We start from the raw sequence: 17,630 nt of genomic DNA, 5'->3' as shown, positions 1-17,630 counted from the left end.
TTTCCAGCTGGGGAAAGTCTTTTGAACTGAGGCAAGGCCACCAGCCATTATAAGGAGAGAGGGGAATAAAGATTATGAAAAGGGTACTGGTGAGCTGAGGGACTTATATTTAGAAACAAAATGAGAAGAGAAATTGCTTGAAAACTAAGTTTTTAAAAATAAATTTAATGTACTTTTCCTAGATTTTTGTTGTAATTTTCTTCATGCTCTGTATCCATTACATAATATATTTTTGCGTAACTGTTTGCCATTAGCCAGGTGTGCTGTGAATAGCTATGCTGACTTTCAGGTCCATTAAATTTATTCAACAATAAGATATGGCAACATAAACCATACTGCACAATTAGTGGAAATATGAGAGGTAAAACTAGGCTTCAGATGTAACACTCTGCTCTTTGGAGGTGACAAGGTTTGGGATTTCCTTCTTATTAGCATTCAATAGGACTGAGAATGAGGCAACTACTTACAGTCAAGCACATATAAAGAGGGTGATAAAAACTGAATGTAGGCCCTCTTCAACATAACAAACTTTTTTCATGAAAATGATATTATAAATCAGAATTTAAAAGGAAGATAATGAAGAGTTGGAGATGACCACAACACCTGAAAAAAAAAAGGAGTTTCTCATTTTCAGTTCTTTCCTTAGCTGCTTCCGTGATGCTTCAGAAATCACCCCTCAAATCTGCACTCTTTCCTTGGGAACCTTAGTGCCTTAGTCTGCCTCCCTGCTCCTTAGGTCTGAATAGATGCAGGGAAGATATCAATGTCGATAGGCATCTCTAATAATGAAGTACCGAATAGAGGTTCATAGGATGGATAATCAACTGTGTTCCAGTTCTTCCTTTACATTATATCCTATATCCCTTTGTCTGCCTTCACAGGCTTTTCTTTGTAATATGATGGTGCCCTTGTTCTTCAGACTCACTTCAGCTCTGTGTTTGAAAATCACCTACCATGGCTAAAGGAATGGGGCAATATGAATAATAAATTCTGTAGATATGAAAGGATATGCTGAATAAATGCTTGTACATTTTCTCTCTTTCCATATTCTTTCTTTACACTATGTGCTTCAGACTGATCAAATATAACAGGAATCATTGGATAACATTCCATAAAAAGAAAATAAATTAATATATGGAATATTATTCCTTTATCATATCCACTCAGTTTTTAAACTGCATTTGAATCACATTATGAATTTTGGCATTGAATTTTCTGACATTTGCAAAATGACTAATCAGGTCAAAATGTCTTTATTGCAAAAAGTTTGTGCTGGAATCATCTGTAATACCATGGCAGAATTGGCTTGTGACATAAATATATGCATCTACATTTTCATACAACCATTTCAGTTCTGCCATCTGGCACCTCCTTGAACAGAAAGTTAACTCTGCTTATTCCTTAAGATGTAGACCTGTGGCCAGTTAAACATTAAACAGATTTGCAGTTGGACTTCTTGAGACCATACTTTCCTCTAATATAAGCAAAATTCAGCTTCTTTGAAATAATTCCTTTGAGATCTCTGCCACTTCCTTGATGCCTTCCAGAGTGCTTTCTTTATGGCGGGGTTGTTACCAGATATTTTGGACTTAACCAGAGATATACTGGATGAGAAATGGCAGGCCTATCTTAAAAAACAAAACGAGAAAATGAATGTATAAAAGTATGTATTTGTAAAAAAGCTTTGATAAGGCCTCATTGAAGTTTTACTTATATACTTTCCATGTAGTGCTTAAATTTGTGCCTGCATGGTGTCTGCTCTGACAGGTCAGCCCTTACAAGTCATGGTGAATCAAATTTGAGATTAGTGTTCAGTCAGTTAATTCTGTGAAGGGCAGTAAATATTAACCATTAGCTACAGATGAATTAGTGGCCATGTGGAATTAATGTGAACTGGGGTTTCTAAGAGATATTCTGTTGCACAAGAGTGGCGCCACTGACAAACACATTTTCTTATCACACTTTTCAGCAAAGCACAACTATTTGAATTCCTTGGGCTCAGCTTGTCAAGTAATTACATTACCAAGCAGGTTTCCTCATACCTGAGATGTACCAAAACTTGGGGAAAAAAACCATTATTTACAAAAGAGTGACAATATGATGTATTTCATGGTTCTTGGAAGTGACATAATGCAGGTGGTTGCCCCTGACTTTTCCTCCAGCAATAACTACAAGCCAAGAAGGCTGTGGGACCCTTTGCTTCAAGACTTGTAACTGGTAGGGCAAATTCCACCCTAATACCCTTGGATATTGTTAAAATTGTTATTTGATCCAAGCATAAAAATTAAATAAATTGTGCATTACTTCAGTATGCATTCATGTTTTGTTCTAGTTCCAGGAGCTGTTCTTTCTACCCTTTTCACCATAACCATAAGAGATCCCACAATACCTGTTGCGAGCAGGAGACTGCCAGCTGCCATGTCCTAGGCAGGATCTAATTATATACAGCAAGACTAATTATATTTTGCTTAACCAAAACTGTCCATAAACCTTCTGGTTAAAAGTTTTTCTATATTTCTCCTAAAATCTGATTGTGTTGTGACAACATCATTTCCATGCTCCAATCAAAATGTACTTTAATGCTGTGAGTTATCACCCATATGTGCAGATGTTAAGAAAGCACTTTGAAGCCTTATGGGAGGAAAAGCCCATAATGTCACACACACAAGAACATGATTCCTGAGTGAAATTACCTCAGAGAGAGGACAATAAGCAACTATTTGGCTTTACAGGCTATGTCAATAAGGTTAATATATCTCTATATTATCACTGTATCTGAGCCTCATTGTGGCAGGCAGGATGCAAGCATGGTATATACTCTGCTCTGATCTCTGTGTCTGTAGAAGCTAAAAGAATTCTTAATTGCCAGAGGGACTTGACTTTTGGATTTGGCCTTTTCTTCAACTCTTTGATAATAGTAATGTTCCGTCATTTTTTGGCCCAGATCTTGTTCATATTCAAAGATGATCCTATATGCTGTAAATGGAAGTTATAATCTGTGTCTCTGCCTTTCCTGTAACAACAAAAGGGAAGTTCTTCTTTTCCCCTGGGTGAGAGAAATTGTCATGCAACAGAATCCAGAGAAAAACCCTGTCCTGGCAAACACTTGATCTTGTGAGAAGGGATTGCCCACACAACAGGTCTGCTGCTGTCAGCCAGACTATTCAAAAAGACCATCTCCAAGGGTCAGTCTCAAAATCTGTGCCTTCCCACCTACAAAGTGATTTCTGCTATTTGTAGCTTCTGGCAAGAAAGTAAGATCAGTAAAAAAAGATTGATCAAATGAGGGAAGAAAATGGTCTGAAATACTGCATGACTCCCTTTTCAAGGAGAAAATACATTAATGGGAAAAAAATACCTCCAGCTTCTCTTTCTCAAGAGATTCCAAAATTTTGGTGAGCAAAAGCAGAGGCAGCAATAACTAGTAATGAATCAAGAACTACTGATGCAGAAACTATAAATATGTGAAAGTCCCACACAGGCCTTTCCCTTCTGATTCTCAAGAATTCTTCCTGCTTTGAGAAGGAAATAGGACTTTTTACAATTCTATAGCCCATTTTCACCTGGTCATGCCTCACATGTGAACTCTTATCCTTTTGTCCCTCTTTTCTCCCAAATGTTTTTCTCCAAATAGTGATCATGAGGCTTGTCAGTAACTCCCTTTCTTTGTCTCCTGAAATTTGGTTAATACTTTCAATTTTTACTTCTTAAGCCAGTGAGCAACAAACTTCTGCCTTCAGGATCTTTGTAATTAACTGAGTCCAAGAAAAACTGGTTTTGGTTAAAAGGGTTTTTTCCTGACAGTATCCTTTTTGTTAACGACATCACCTTTGTTTAGTAATGCTATTGCCCTTTTGTTTGGCTCTACATTGTGATGCCTTTTGATCATGATTCAGAAGTTATTTGAGGACATGCCTACAGCTCAGTGACCTCATAGATTCCATATGACCAGACTCATCAGTAATGCTTATTCATATGAATAAATGAGTGCAGGTCTCTGTGACTATAATTAGGACTCTGTTGAAGGATTCAGCTAAAGGGGTGTTTCAGACTAATATAACTTGAGTAACATTGACTTAGCCTTGGCTATGCCTTTTCATGTTATTTTTTCCTTTCTACTAAAGGTTAAGCTAGATATTAAAGGCTGATTGGAGGCATAAAGAAGAAAAATGTGGAAAATGAGCCAGCTGGAAAGATAAACTGGTAAATTTTCAATGAATTGTGATTCTTCATTATGTGAGGTGTAATGCTGACCCCAAACATGAAATACTATAGCCTAAACTGAGTCATTTAAAGAAGAAACATATGCTCAGTTATCATTGAGACATTCAGGCATCTCATTACACGGCAGCAATTTTTCTTTTGTCATAATTCAGCAGAAAATTCTATTTGCAATAGAAAATTAATTTTCCTAATTATGGTCTGCTACAGACATTATCATGATTTGTTGTCAACATAAATTACCAAGAGGTGTTACATTCTGCAAAATTATTTAACATGTAATCATACTTTACAGAATATACAGGATTGTCTCATATCCTTTACCTCTGTGTCCCTCTAAGGAATTTCATTTGGTTGATTTATAGTGACAGAGGGAAGACACTCATTTTTGTTGTTTTACCTTAAGGTGCATCAATTCTTGCCTGTTAATGCCTTGAATGAGATTTTAATGCTTTTTTTTTCATTTATTTATGCCTTTCCAGATCATACCAGATCCTGACCACATTTAGCTCTAACTTATTTAAGGATTTAATCTACTGATAATTTTATCTGTTTTTCTACAGATTTCTATTTATCTATATTTCACTTACTTTTCTGCTGGTCGATAATCTGTTAATAAAATATAATCCAAATATAATTAATGATTAAAATTGCCCTTTGAAAGGCAAAAACATTTGGTCTTAAGAAAAGCAACTATGCCAGCAATTCAGCAAAGTATTTGAATGGGAATTTAAGTAATGCATTAGATAGCCTAGGAATGTGATGGAGTCCTCTTTAGTGAAGGCTTTTGAGATTGATGGTTGAATAACCATGTGGGAATGATGACACTGAAGTAGCTGATTCAAGCTGAAGGCAGAGAGCTTAGCTAGATGATCATTTTGTCCAGCTGACATTCTCTACCATTCAGTTTTCTGTGTGAATAAACTCCAGTGCAGAAAAAACAACTAGGCAGTGTCTCAAAGAATTTAAAGTAAGTCTGGCTCAGGAAAGCAAACTGAAAAAGTTTGCTACCCTGTGAATAAGAATTTTCTGGGATGCACTCAGTGATGAATATGACCTCAAAAGAAGTAAACATCTGAAACTATTAATCAAGGAAGTGAGATCAAAGAATATTAAGTTTATATTAACCAAAAAAAGGTAGAGAGAATGTGTGTTTCAATCTTTTGAGCAGTGTATTTATTTGTTCACTAACACCTGAAAAGCAGGAAGTCCTGAACAAATGAATGACATGAGGAAGAATGAGTGAAGGGTCCTTGCATAAAAAGTTATAAATCATATGAATTCAAATTTAATAGCAGAATAATAGGAAGCTTTAATAAGAATTGACTCTTGTTTTTTTATAGCTGTTATCCAGACATAAGAGTAAGATAACATCCTCAAGGAGCCATCTGGAAAATAGTATGCACCACAATGGAATATTCATGGATCATGATAACATAGAGTTCTGTTTGCTAATTTTTTATAGTGAAAGCAGTAAAGCTATTTAAAAACAAAAGTCACAGCTGATGAGTTTCAGTCCTTGATTCAGTTTCTTTTAATTAAAAGCTCAATAGACAAAAGCCTACAATAAGTTTATCTCCTAGACTAACAGAGCACAGCATTTCATTTGTTAGAAGTAGCACAGAAGACTGCAAAATAACAATAATTAAAAATTTGAAAGTTAAAAAATGAAGCAAGTTTGTTTAGAGATGTTTGCATTCATATCAGTCCGAAATGGTGAAGTATTTTGTATGTTTTCCATAGATCTTGAGGCAAATCCCTAATCAGTGCTTAAACCTAGCATCAATTTTGTTTTCATGGTTTGCAGCTGATTTTGCACTGGCTGCCCTGATTGTGAAAAGCTGTGTGGCATAAATCAGTATGTCCTCTCCACCACTGAACACATCAACCCAAATGTACACAACCTTGACCGAGTGAAAATATGGGCCAGTGAGGAATTTCCAATCTCCCAGGAAGAACTTTTTGTCATGTTTGTTCCTGGCCTTGTGCAGAAGGTGAGAGTTACTTGGCAGTAAGGAGCCACCATCAAGGACAAGGGCCCAGTTCTGCTAGTGACAACACAGACTTCTAACAGAAAAAGTAATCATAGGTCTACTGAAAAATAGTGATTTCAGGCAGAACTAGGCCGAAGATTGCAAGGAATCAGGGGCCTTTTTGACTGAGTACTTGTAACTGTCTAACATTTGCTGTCCTCATCTTGCATAATTTCCTTTGTTCTCATTCCAACTAGTAATAATAGTACTATAATAAAGTTAAAAGTAATCTATTAATATACAGGTCCATAGCAGTATAAACATTTTTTTAAACATTAATTCTCTCTCTGTTGGTTACTCTTTCACATCCTGAGAATCCTTTATCAAGTGATAGCAGGCTTTAGAAAGGTCACAGGGCACACAGTGTGGCGATTTTCTTGCAAAATCAAATGTTCCACAAGCTTATTTCTAGACACATGAGTACTTTTCATAACATCTGGTGATTTGTGCTAAAATCAGTGTCTACATTCAAAGGAAATACGAAAAGTTACTTTCAGTTAGAGGTTTGCAAACTGGTTATATAACTATAGATTAATGGTGTGACAATGTCCCAGCTACACCCACAATGCCTGTGGTAGATTCCCAAATGTTATTTTGGTAGATGACTATTTTTGGATAATTTTTCACCAAAAAATACCCATTTTCAGGGTGATCTAAACAGTTCACCGCTATTTTTTGTAGGGGGCTAGAATGAAGTGGGGAGAACATGAAGAAGTAGAGAGTATAGATACATGTATTCACACCAATAGCTTCCAGGAAACTGTGGTTGTCAGTAAAAACATCCTTTTTCCCCTCCAAACAAGGGAAAATTGCACTTAATCATTACATTAAGAAAGGAAATTAAGTAAGCTTTAGCAGAGCACCTCTTTTTTGCCTAATGGAATACATGGAGAAACTTAATTTTTTTAATTTTGTAAAATTAACTGGTAAATTTTGAAGACAATTTTTTTTTTATGGACCAACCAGGAAGACCCCACTGTAAATATTTATGCCCTGCAAAATGCTTGCAGCTGGTACTGCGGAACAGACCTTTGCTACATTTCAAACCCTGAACTGATTCTCTTCAGGATCTTCCTCCTCTACACCTCCATCACCCAGTGATAATTTAATATCCCTCAGTAGATCTTTTTCCTTGCCGCCTGTGGAGCCATCAGTTAACTCACCTTGTTAGTTATTTTTCTACCTTTAAACAGCAGAGGGAAGAAAAAATGCCCAAATGAGCTGATGCTGGTGAATGTGTCTCACCTGCTGCAGCCACAGTGGCTGGAATGTTTACTCGACTGCTCTGAGCCCCTCCATCATTTCATGCCTGACAGGCTTATGAAGCCAACTGGGTACAGCTCTCTCTGTGGCTTGAATGCCTCACTAGCCTTTCAGACAATGCTGCCTCCCTCTGAGTTTCAAAGCATGAAAATATTAATTACTGATTCACAATGTAAACAACCTGGTTTTATTTTATTTGTTGCAAATTTTCCACCAAATAATTTTATTTCTGTTGTCTTTTAATTTGTGGTTTTGTTTTGTTTTGTTTTTTTATTCTGGCATAGGAAATAGTGGGTAAGCTGGCAGAGTTGAAGATGACTCACAAGAACCAAGGATTGTTTTCATTTTGTTTTTTTCTCTCCAACATAAATATTTTTACCCTTTTCAGAAATCTACTTATTGGGAACACCTCCCCAGTTGCTCAATCAGTAGTGAAGGTACATACAATACACCCCACATTATAGATAATAATACTAGAAAAACCTCTGTGACATTTCCTCTACTTATTTTAGTGTCTGTGATGTAAAACTCACTGATGACATCCAAGGTGTCTTTCAGAGATAAGGCAATACTGTTTGCTCATATTTTGAAGGCAAATTTTGCTGTTTTCCATTTAAATATTTACAGTGGGTGCATTCATCAGGGCAACTGCTTTCTATAGAAAAGCACAGCTGGAACTTTGTGCTTGCATGTTGGGTGATTTATTTTACATTTTACAGACCATAATTTAGGAACTGAATGCTAATTTCAGTCTTAGTTTTCAGGGGATTGTAGGCTTGCAGGGCACGTGTTGTCCTTGACCAGCATTAGGCAGCTAATAAGCAGATCACTTAGTCAGAAATGTGGTTATAGGATTCCAGACTAAAAGGAAGGAACTTTTTATCCCTTCAGTTTCCTTGAAAAACAATTAACTCAAGGTACTTCAACAGCTCTTCTTCAATGAGTGAAAGTTCTGTTCCAGAACTATATCTTTCAAAGTTAACCAGTCAGACCAGAGAGAAAGAGTGGCTTAAATCTTTTCACTCAACTGCTAATTAGAAAAGTATTTCTGGGCTTTAAATGAACAGAGCCTCCCCAGCAAGCCATGTGCCTTCCTCCAGACTTTGATTCATCCTGAAGGGAAGGACATCCTTCTGCTACTTTTGCAGACCTCACCCTGCAATCACAATGAAATATGCTGCCTTAAAAGCTCTGTGGTGCTTCTAGCAAGCTTTTGAGGTGCTACAGGAAGATTGGGATGGCTCTTTAAGCAAATGGGCACGTGGTGGGTGTTGACTCTGAACTTATCAGAGAAGCTGTACAGTGAAAACAGAAGTGCAGGAGTGGAGGACTTGATGATGATTTCTCCAATCCATCCAGTCCAGCCAATAGACAGATGCATCCTAGATTTAAATACATGGTCCCTTGGAAGGGTGTTGCCATCAGAACCTTTGTTCTCTTGACTACAGGGTGGTGGTGTAAGGAGGAAGAATGCATAAGAAAATTGGGAATCAGTTCCCTTTGTTACAGACTTCTTAGTGAGAAAAGACATAATTGAGGCTGATATTGTTATGGGCCCAAAACATGTCTTAGATGTTGATAATTAGAAAAAGGTTAAAGGAGGAAGAAAAATAATGAGTCAGTCTGCTGAACAGGTGCAAGAAGCATGGGGAATAAACAAGAGAATCTGGGGATCTTAATTGTAATGTGCTGAATTGAACTGGCAAACTAGAAAGCTGGAGGAAGCAAATGCAAATAACTGGAAGTATAACATCATCTGCAGATGGTTGGTGCCTTTTTCTGTAGTGGAATTGCCATTTCCAACATATTGCAAGCTTAAAATTTCTCCTCCACCAACTGGTATCCTATCACCAAACCAGGTGCTCTGGAAGAGTTTTTGCACCAGGAAATACCTCTCAGGCATTTTTCTTTGAGAAACAGCAATGACTGCACAGTATCCTAGAGAGCAGGTTCCTAGAACTGCTACGTGTAATGCAGAACCACATCACCCTGAGGCCCACTCAAATAAGAAGATACTCCTAGCAACCTGCTTTAGGTATATCAATGATTTTCCTTCTTTCAGAAAGAATTTGCACCATCCTTTGTGGAGAGAAATTAAATAAATATCAGTGGTGATAGTTGACTTATCTTCATTAGATTTCAGTGTGAACAGGCTCCTGAGGTGAAGAAAAGCAACTGAGATCTCACAGAATGCTTCTTACCTGTTAATAAATTTAGACTGAACAGCTTTCAGAGGTTGCATTAATATACATTTAGAAAATAACTTTTTCAACCATTAATATTAGAGAATGGTATGCAAATTTCCAAACACTGATCTTGAAGCACTTAAATCCAAAAAAAAAGAGGAAAAAGAGAGGCTAAGCTTCTCTCTAAGACGTTTGTACTGTGTTAAATGAGATGCCACTTCTGAAAATATACCTCTTGTGACATGTAGACTGTGGAATACCAAACAGTTTTAGAAAAAGGCATATTATTTTCCCAGTGTGATACAGGTTTGTTTTAGCAAGTCTATCAGCTGTGAATCAGCTTATTTCTTTTAAAATCTGGGAGTGGTATACAAAAGGTAGGCACTGTTTGTGGACTGACTTCTTGAGCTAGTCTGGTAATGCTGCAGTGCATGCAATATCGCTCTGGAATTTAGAAATAAAAAAAAAGGCACTTATGTAAACTTGACATAACGAGTGCTAGTCTGTAGCAATTTGGAGTAGATAGCAGAAGAATAATGCTAATGGAGATTAGAGTGTTCTTTAAGACAACTGATAAAAACACTCATTGAAGCATATATTCTTATCTGCATCACTCTCATCCTTGAAAAGGTATTTTGAGTTGATTCTTAGAGAATTTTCAGATGGTATCTTTGTAAAGAAAATGTTAGCTATTTTTTTCTTTCCATATCTAAGCACTTTTGCAGCTGTGTTTCTTCCTTCACTCTTAATCGTTGGCACTGAGTTGACAAGTGAGACACCAATCATATGTGATTGAAATATCTATCTCTATGCCTTATTATTGTCTCCTATCAGTAAAGCCATATTTCGTCAGGGAAATCAGTCATTCCTCCATTTTAGCTCTTTATCAACAGACAAAGCTGCCTTTTGATTTGCTTGTGTGACAGTTCTGTCTGTAGCACAACATCCATCTGCAGCGCACTTTTTAGTCTGGCAGATTAATAACTTAATAAATGTCTAGATGAAATGAAGTCCCGAACTCATCTTGGGAATAGTTCTCTGGATGTTTCAGCTTCAAAGAGCTCAGTAGGTTGTCACACAATCTGATGTTCACATTAAGCAAATCCAATCACTTACCACTGACCTTGCTTGCAATAGTACATAATATCTCAGATACCAGTTTTTCAAAGGTTTTCCAAAATCTGCCTTTGTTTTGGGCCTGCAGAATGAGATATTCTTCAGTGATATGGTCTCCTTATGTGCTGAACAAGTGAGTAGGGATTGCACTAAAATATTTACTCTTTTTAGAATTTGGTCTAGATTCTCTGGTGAGAAATCTGATTTCATTATTAACATACCTTTTAGGTAGACCTGCCTCAATCTCTGGTTGTCATTCAGCCAGAAAATAAAAGTTCTGTGGAATGTTATTAGGTCTTCTGAAGGAGGCATACAGTAACTTAAATATATGCCTATAGATCTTTACCTCATGGCTCTTACTTTGTTTTGCTGAAGCCACTGTTACATTTTTAGGTCAGTCACAAGCATATTCTCTCAAATCTGCTGTTCATCTGTTTTCCATTTTCATGCACAACAGCCAGATAAAATATCAAAAAGCTGGTTTGTATTACACTGGGCCTTCAATCTGTGTGATTTTTTTCCCACGCGTAAATCACTCATTGTCAGAGAAGGAACAAAACAACATGATGAAACAATTCATAACTTCAATTCATTATTGACCTAACCCAAATCCCATTCATGGCAATGAAAAGATTTCCAGGGATTTGGGCTATATTAGGTATGAAAATAAGGGTTATGCAAAGTCTTTTACTGTCTTTCTACAAAAAATGTCAAAGACGTGCTTGTGCTAAAGTCTAAACCTCAGTGGTGAGGGACACGGGAGAGGGCAGAGAGAGCATTTAATGTACATAGATTCCATTTGCGACTTTAAAGCTGTCAGGACAGTCCTACTCTGTGAATTCAATTATATGTATGAAACTTTTCACTCAGATCACTGAACACAATTGTGTTACACAGTGGGATCTCTCTATATACAAATGCGTGGAAACATTCAGTTCTGCATTGGAAAGACTCAAAGAAAAATAATACCTCTACCCCTGGGAGGGAACAGCAGAGCTACAGGTTGAACACATGATTGTGGTAGGAGGAGATGCCAAGAGAAAAGACGAACTGTTTAGTGACATGTTAGCATCTAATACTGGACCTTGTGAAAGGTTTCTGGAGCTCACAAAGAAAATCGCTCTCTCAGGCTGTCTCAGCTGTTTGGGAGAGGGCAAAACCAAGACAAATTTTCCAAAATGGAAATCCAAGTTAATCAGAAAGCACATATGTATCATGGGGAGAGCATATCTGCAGCCCTGACAATTCAATTGGTAGTCCCAAGTATTTCCACTCTTGCCTGTGCAGAAGACTCCTTTGTGAGGGTGAACTTGTTCAACAAATGTAGATGGTTTGGTTTTTGGTTACTTACATAGGCAGCACTGTTCCTAGATAGAAAGACCAACTGCCAGGTTGTGAATCTCTTATGCCCACACCTCTCTGCATTACAAACTTCTAACAGCAAGGGCAGAAAAACCTTCCCCATGGACTCATGTGTCTCTCAGAGGTGTGACTCACTGAAAAAATGCTACTCTTCTTCTCCTTCACAGAGAATACAGTGAATCTTTTGGGGTTGTAGCTGCATGATTTGTTTGGAGTATAAAAAATTTTGCTTTTCAGTCTGGCTTATCCTTCATTGCCTCAGAACAACATGCATTGCCACAGAGTGGGCATCTGAGCTGCTGGGGGCCTCCAGCACACAGGGTGACTACTCTTTGATCAGAGGAAATTTTATGGTTTGTTTTGGTTTGGTTTTTTTTCACTGAAGCAAGGAACATGTACTCAGCTCAGTTTGTAAAGCTTCAATAATCACCTTGAGATTTAATTTCTGTGTGCATGGAAGCATAGCATACAATGCCTATTTTAAAAGTGGCATTCAGAACTAAGTCTCATTTATCTGGTTCCTTTGTAATCAATAACATGGAATGGCCAAACAGAAGATTTTTTCTTTTTTCTTTTTTTTTTTTTTAAATACTCAGGGTTACACAAAGCAAGTAATTTTATAATGTTTATGATTTTCATTAGATTCAAAACTGGGCAGGACAGGCCTCCTTTAAATTGGAATTTCCCTTTTTGTCAGAAGAGAATCAGCAAGGTAATGCTGAAACCATGAATACAAACACTTATAATAGTCAAAATTTTTATCTTCTTTGCTTGACCTACTTGAAAGATAAAATGTATTATTTGACTTTGTGACAAAACTATTGTTGATATTGGATATCTGCAGTGAATGATATCCCTCTGGCCCAGGAAAAGTGCATGACCTCAGCTGTAGAGTTCACATGTCTCTCTGGTTAGCTTCAGCTGGAGTGTGGTGTACTCAGTGGTCCGTCAATGTGCTGATGGATCTTCAATACTGCACTGTAACCTGTCCTGATGTCATGGAAAGATCTGCTTCTGGTCATCATCAATGCTATTTCCAGCTCTCCCTTCTCTGAACACCATATGGGCTTGTCTATGGAGTTGCCATGCTGTCTAGTCTGTCTCTACCAGTGGCCCTTTTCCCTTTCCTAACAGAAGCCAAAAAGGAAGATGTCTGCAGACTTCCAGGTTTAACAAAGCAGCTGAGTTAGGTCACCAGCTTGTATCAGGGCATTGTGACAGTCCATATTTCATCTGACTATGGTCTTAACGCTCAACAGAAATGGTTAAATTATTGAGTTGCATTATATAATTGGCAGAGATTATGAGTTTTCTCAAGGTCAGCCATGGTGGCTCAATTAATGACCAGCTCAGCTGGTCAGACCATGAAACTTCATCTGAAGAATTACCTTAGTAGTATTTTTTAGTTTTCTTAAGAAGAAAGGTTGGAGTGTTTGAAATAACTCAATTTCTTAAGCAAATACCCCTCCTAAACAACTCCTAAAAATCTTCAGTCTCACAAAATTCTTTAAGGAAGTTTGAACTCCTTTACAGCTTGAACATACAAGGCAGATCACCTTCCTGAGATCTCATATATATGTATATACAGTTCCACTGGTGTCAAATGGTCTCCATACAATTGCAAGGCATGAGTCATGGATATAACTGTACAACTGAAACTAAAGTTTATACACAGTATTCTACAGCTTTTAGAAGTTGTGCATAGTATTTCCACCATTCACTGCAGATTCATTCTGCCTCTTGAAGGGGTTTTAGTGAGAATTATGTTCTAGGGAAATCCAGACTCTTTCAAAAAGGGTAAAAGACATAGAATACAATGGATTCTTAGATCCATATTGTGTCTTAGTAAGAAATAGGTCTGATCCATCTGAGATTCTTTCAGTCCTTTCCCTATTACCTTCCCAGTACAGGTGTTCAAACCCACCTTCCTCTTCTCAACTGATGTCCCTTGTGGGATTGTGTTACCCTCCAGACTAAATGCTAAGTGGAGGGTGGTGTTTGGCTGATCACAGAAATGCTGAGGTAGGAGGGATTTCTGGAGCTCTAGTTCAGTCCTGTTCAAAAGAGGGTCAAGGGCCCATGTTGCCCAGGGCCATGAATAATGTTGTTTTTCAGGCAAATAAAGGACATTTTGCTGTGGAGAGTCCTTCACTATGGATGTGAAAAGGCAAGGTGGGATAAATTGCATGAGAATTTCTTCAACATTTTGTCATAAACAATATCCATATTGCAGATAGGGTTTGGAGTGGCCACTTGTATCACATTCAGGAATTACTACACTGTTTCTACGTACTACTACTGCTTACTACATTGCAGTGTTTCCTGGCATAAATATTCCCATACATAAGCAAATATACATCTTCAGTATATATGTGTGTACATATATATGGGCTAATGTATACACATGCATTTAGGATTGGGTGTCTGAGGCCCTACACAGAAAGGGAAGGTGCTTCAACCTGACTCCAGAGGTATGCTCTGCCAGAGCTGACTTTCCCTCTCTCTCCTTCCTTTACTGCTTGCAGAACCTCACTGAAAAAGACCACTGAAACATCCACACAGTTTATTACCTGTCTCAATCTACAAAGCCAATGAGCTTCTGAGTACCAGAATTGGTATCTCTGCTCTCTAAGAATGAAATATGCTAAGTAGTGGACAAAAACGTGTTGTTTGATAAAGGAGAAAAAACCATTTTGTTAAAACTCTCATTTTCAAATTCCTGCCCATCCAGATATTTTTATAGTAGATATAGATACACCAACTGGATCTATAATGTAGCTGCAATACAAAAACTTAATATAGAACTAAAAGTATAAATTGGCTTCCCACTGTTGAACTGGCCTTATTCGAATTTAATTTACATGTTACATTAAAGTAAAAAACAGAATTGTATATTAGCACTGGATTACTTCTGACTCATAATTTTTCATAACTGTTGAAGGATTTAGCAGTAAAAATCCCCTTTGAGGAACTCAAGTATTCCACAATAAGTGCTTACAGTTGGCTGACACCAATTCTACTTAATACCAGGAGGCAAAGAAAGTAATCTGCTTTATTTCATGCTATCTGGTCTCTATTGTGCCCTGCTTTTAGGGCACATATTGCTTTCACAGTGCCATTAACTGTGACTACTCACAGTGCCACTCACTGTGCAGAGCTGTGTCTGCCAAAGGCACTGGGTGACATACCAGAAAGTTATATGCAAGGATGACAACCACTTTAAGGAGGAGACATAGCACAAAGCTTAACTCTTTAGGAGGGTGGCACGGTGAATATTCTAGCCATCATTTTAGGTGCTAATTAGGGGAACTCTAAGTGAGATTTCATTTAAGTGGCAGCTAATGCGATGGTGTAGTCTTTCTTATCTGTTCTCATAAACACAAATTTAATGTCTTGGTGTTCAAGTCCTATTTGCTTTGAAGTTGTCTCATTTTCTTGCTCTGCTGATCCATTCTCCGCCAGTGAGCGGAAAGTTCTTGCAAGCTCTTGAAGAACCTTCAAACATTTTTCAGTGCAAAAAAATATGAGATGCCTGTGGCCTGTGAGAAGTTCAGAGGGTAACAGAGAGGGAGAGAGTTATTATAGAACATTCTGACTGGAAGAAGAAAAACTGTTTCCCCAGTGTTTAATCACACCCTTGTGGCACAACCCTTCTATCTTTCATCCAGAGCAATTGAAAATGTGGTGATGCTCTCAGACGGCTCTCTTGAAGTGATGATGAGTTTTCAGCTCATCTGTCCTCACTGTGTGGCAGATGTGCCTATTGTTCTTTCCATTCCATTCTTCCATTTCTTAACCAGCTTCTCTCCCTTTGTGTGTCAGACTGAATTCCTAATTGTCTATTCGGACTTTTCATGTACCCCTGAACTGCTTTTGACCTCCTAGCATTCTATTCTGCTTTTTGTGGTCTACAAGTATCTTCTTTGTGCCATACCTGATTTTGTTTTCTACTGTGCTTCTTTCTATGTGTCAAACCATTTCCCTACTCATCTTGTATTTTTTAAAGTATTCCCTAAAACAAACACCTGTTAGGAAACATTGTGACTAAAAATCTCAACATTAAATTTATTTTTTTTTTGTCATTGACAAATTACAAGGAAAAAATTATATCTTTGGGTATTGTTTTTGCAATAACAAAACCTCTCATACAGATGTGATATTCTCTTCAGTAGCTTTCATCATCTCAATCATTCCAGCAGCAGTTAAAAGAGACACGTTTTGTTTCTTTATGATGATATTTCTATTATCTCCATGAAGTTGTCTACTCTGTTGCGCTGCTGTATCATCTTGGACTGATAATAGCTGAAAACATGCACCATACTTCACCACATAATATAGTCATACCCTCTAATAATCATCAAGTTAGAGTCACACACAACACCAAAAGAAAGAAAAAGGTTCATATGGCTGCCAACAGGGAAACTGGTAGGGGAGACCAGGCTTGTTACAGGAAAAATGAAGCCTGAGTCTGTAACAGTGGCATCTGAACACAGGCTCCATGACATTTAAACTCAGGGCTTTGATTTTTCTGCTTAAAATTACACAAACACACACACACACACACACACACACACACACACAAGGACTTTGGTTTTGTGGTGGATTGACCTTAGATGGCTGCCACACACCCTCCAAGCTGCTCTATCACTCTCCCTCCTCAAAGGACAGAGTGTGTGTGGGAATTATGATGGAAAACTCATGGACTGAGATAAGAACAGGGAGATTACTTACCACTTACTGTCACAGGCAAAACAGAGTTGATTTGAGGAACATTAATGTTGATTATTGCCAGTTAATAACATAGTAGGATAGTAAGAAGTAAAAACAAAGCTAAAAACCTCTTCACCCACATTCCTCTTCTTCCCAGGCTCAGCTTCGTTTGTGACTCTTCCTCCTGCCCCGTATAGTGCAGGGGATGGGGAATGGGGCTTGCAGTCCTAGACTGCACTTTTACCTCTGCCACTCCCTCCTGCTCATGCTCCTCCCTTGCTCCAGTGTGGCGTCTCTCCCAGTCAAGGTACTCTCCTTCATGAGCTGCTCCAATGTGGGTTCTTCACATGGACTGCAGTTCTTCAAGAACTGCTCCAATGTGGGTCCCTTTCCAGAGGGTGCAGTCCTTCAGGAACAGGCTGCTTTGGTGTGGGTTCTCCACGGGGTCACAATTCCTGCCAGCCAACCTGCTTCAGCTTTGGCTCCTCTCCATGGGCCAGAGTTCCTGCCAGGAGGCTGCTCCAGCATGGGTTGTCATGGACTGAAGTTTCCTTCAAGGCACATCTGCCTGCCTTTTATGGGATCTTCCAGGGGCTGCAAGGGGCCAGCCTACCTCACCATGGTCTGCTGCATGGAATATCTCCTCCCCCTTGTTCCTCACTGACCTTGGTGTGTGCAGGGCTGTTTCTCTCACATTTTCTCACTCTTCTCTGTCACACAGCTGCTGTTTAACTCTTTC

At 38.2% G+C, this 17,630-nt stretch overlaps 1 long non-coding RNA gene across 1 annotated transcript in view; it reads left to right on the top strand.

Annotated features, from left to right (window-relative positions):
* LOC126639547 (uncharacterized) overlaps positions 1-17,630 on the top strand; it is a 716,944-nt gene that overhangs the window by 530,584 nt on the left and 168,730 nt on the right. The window lies entirely within an intron of this gene.

Source organism: Myiozetetes cayanensis, unplaced genomic scaffold, assembly GCF_022539395.1.
Source record: "Myiozetetes cayanensis isolate MyiCay16 unplaced genomic scaffold, myiCay2020 scf1, whole genome shotgun sequence".
NCBI lineage: Eukaryota > Metazoa > Chordata > Aves > Passeriformes > Tyrannidae > Myiozetetes > Myiozetetes cayanensis.
This window is presented reverse-complemented; position numbering and strand designations above follow the sequence as displayed.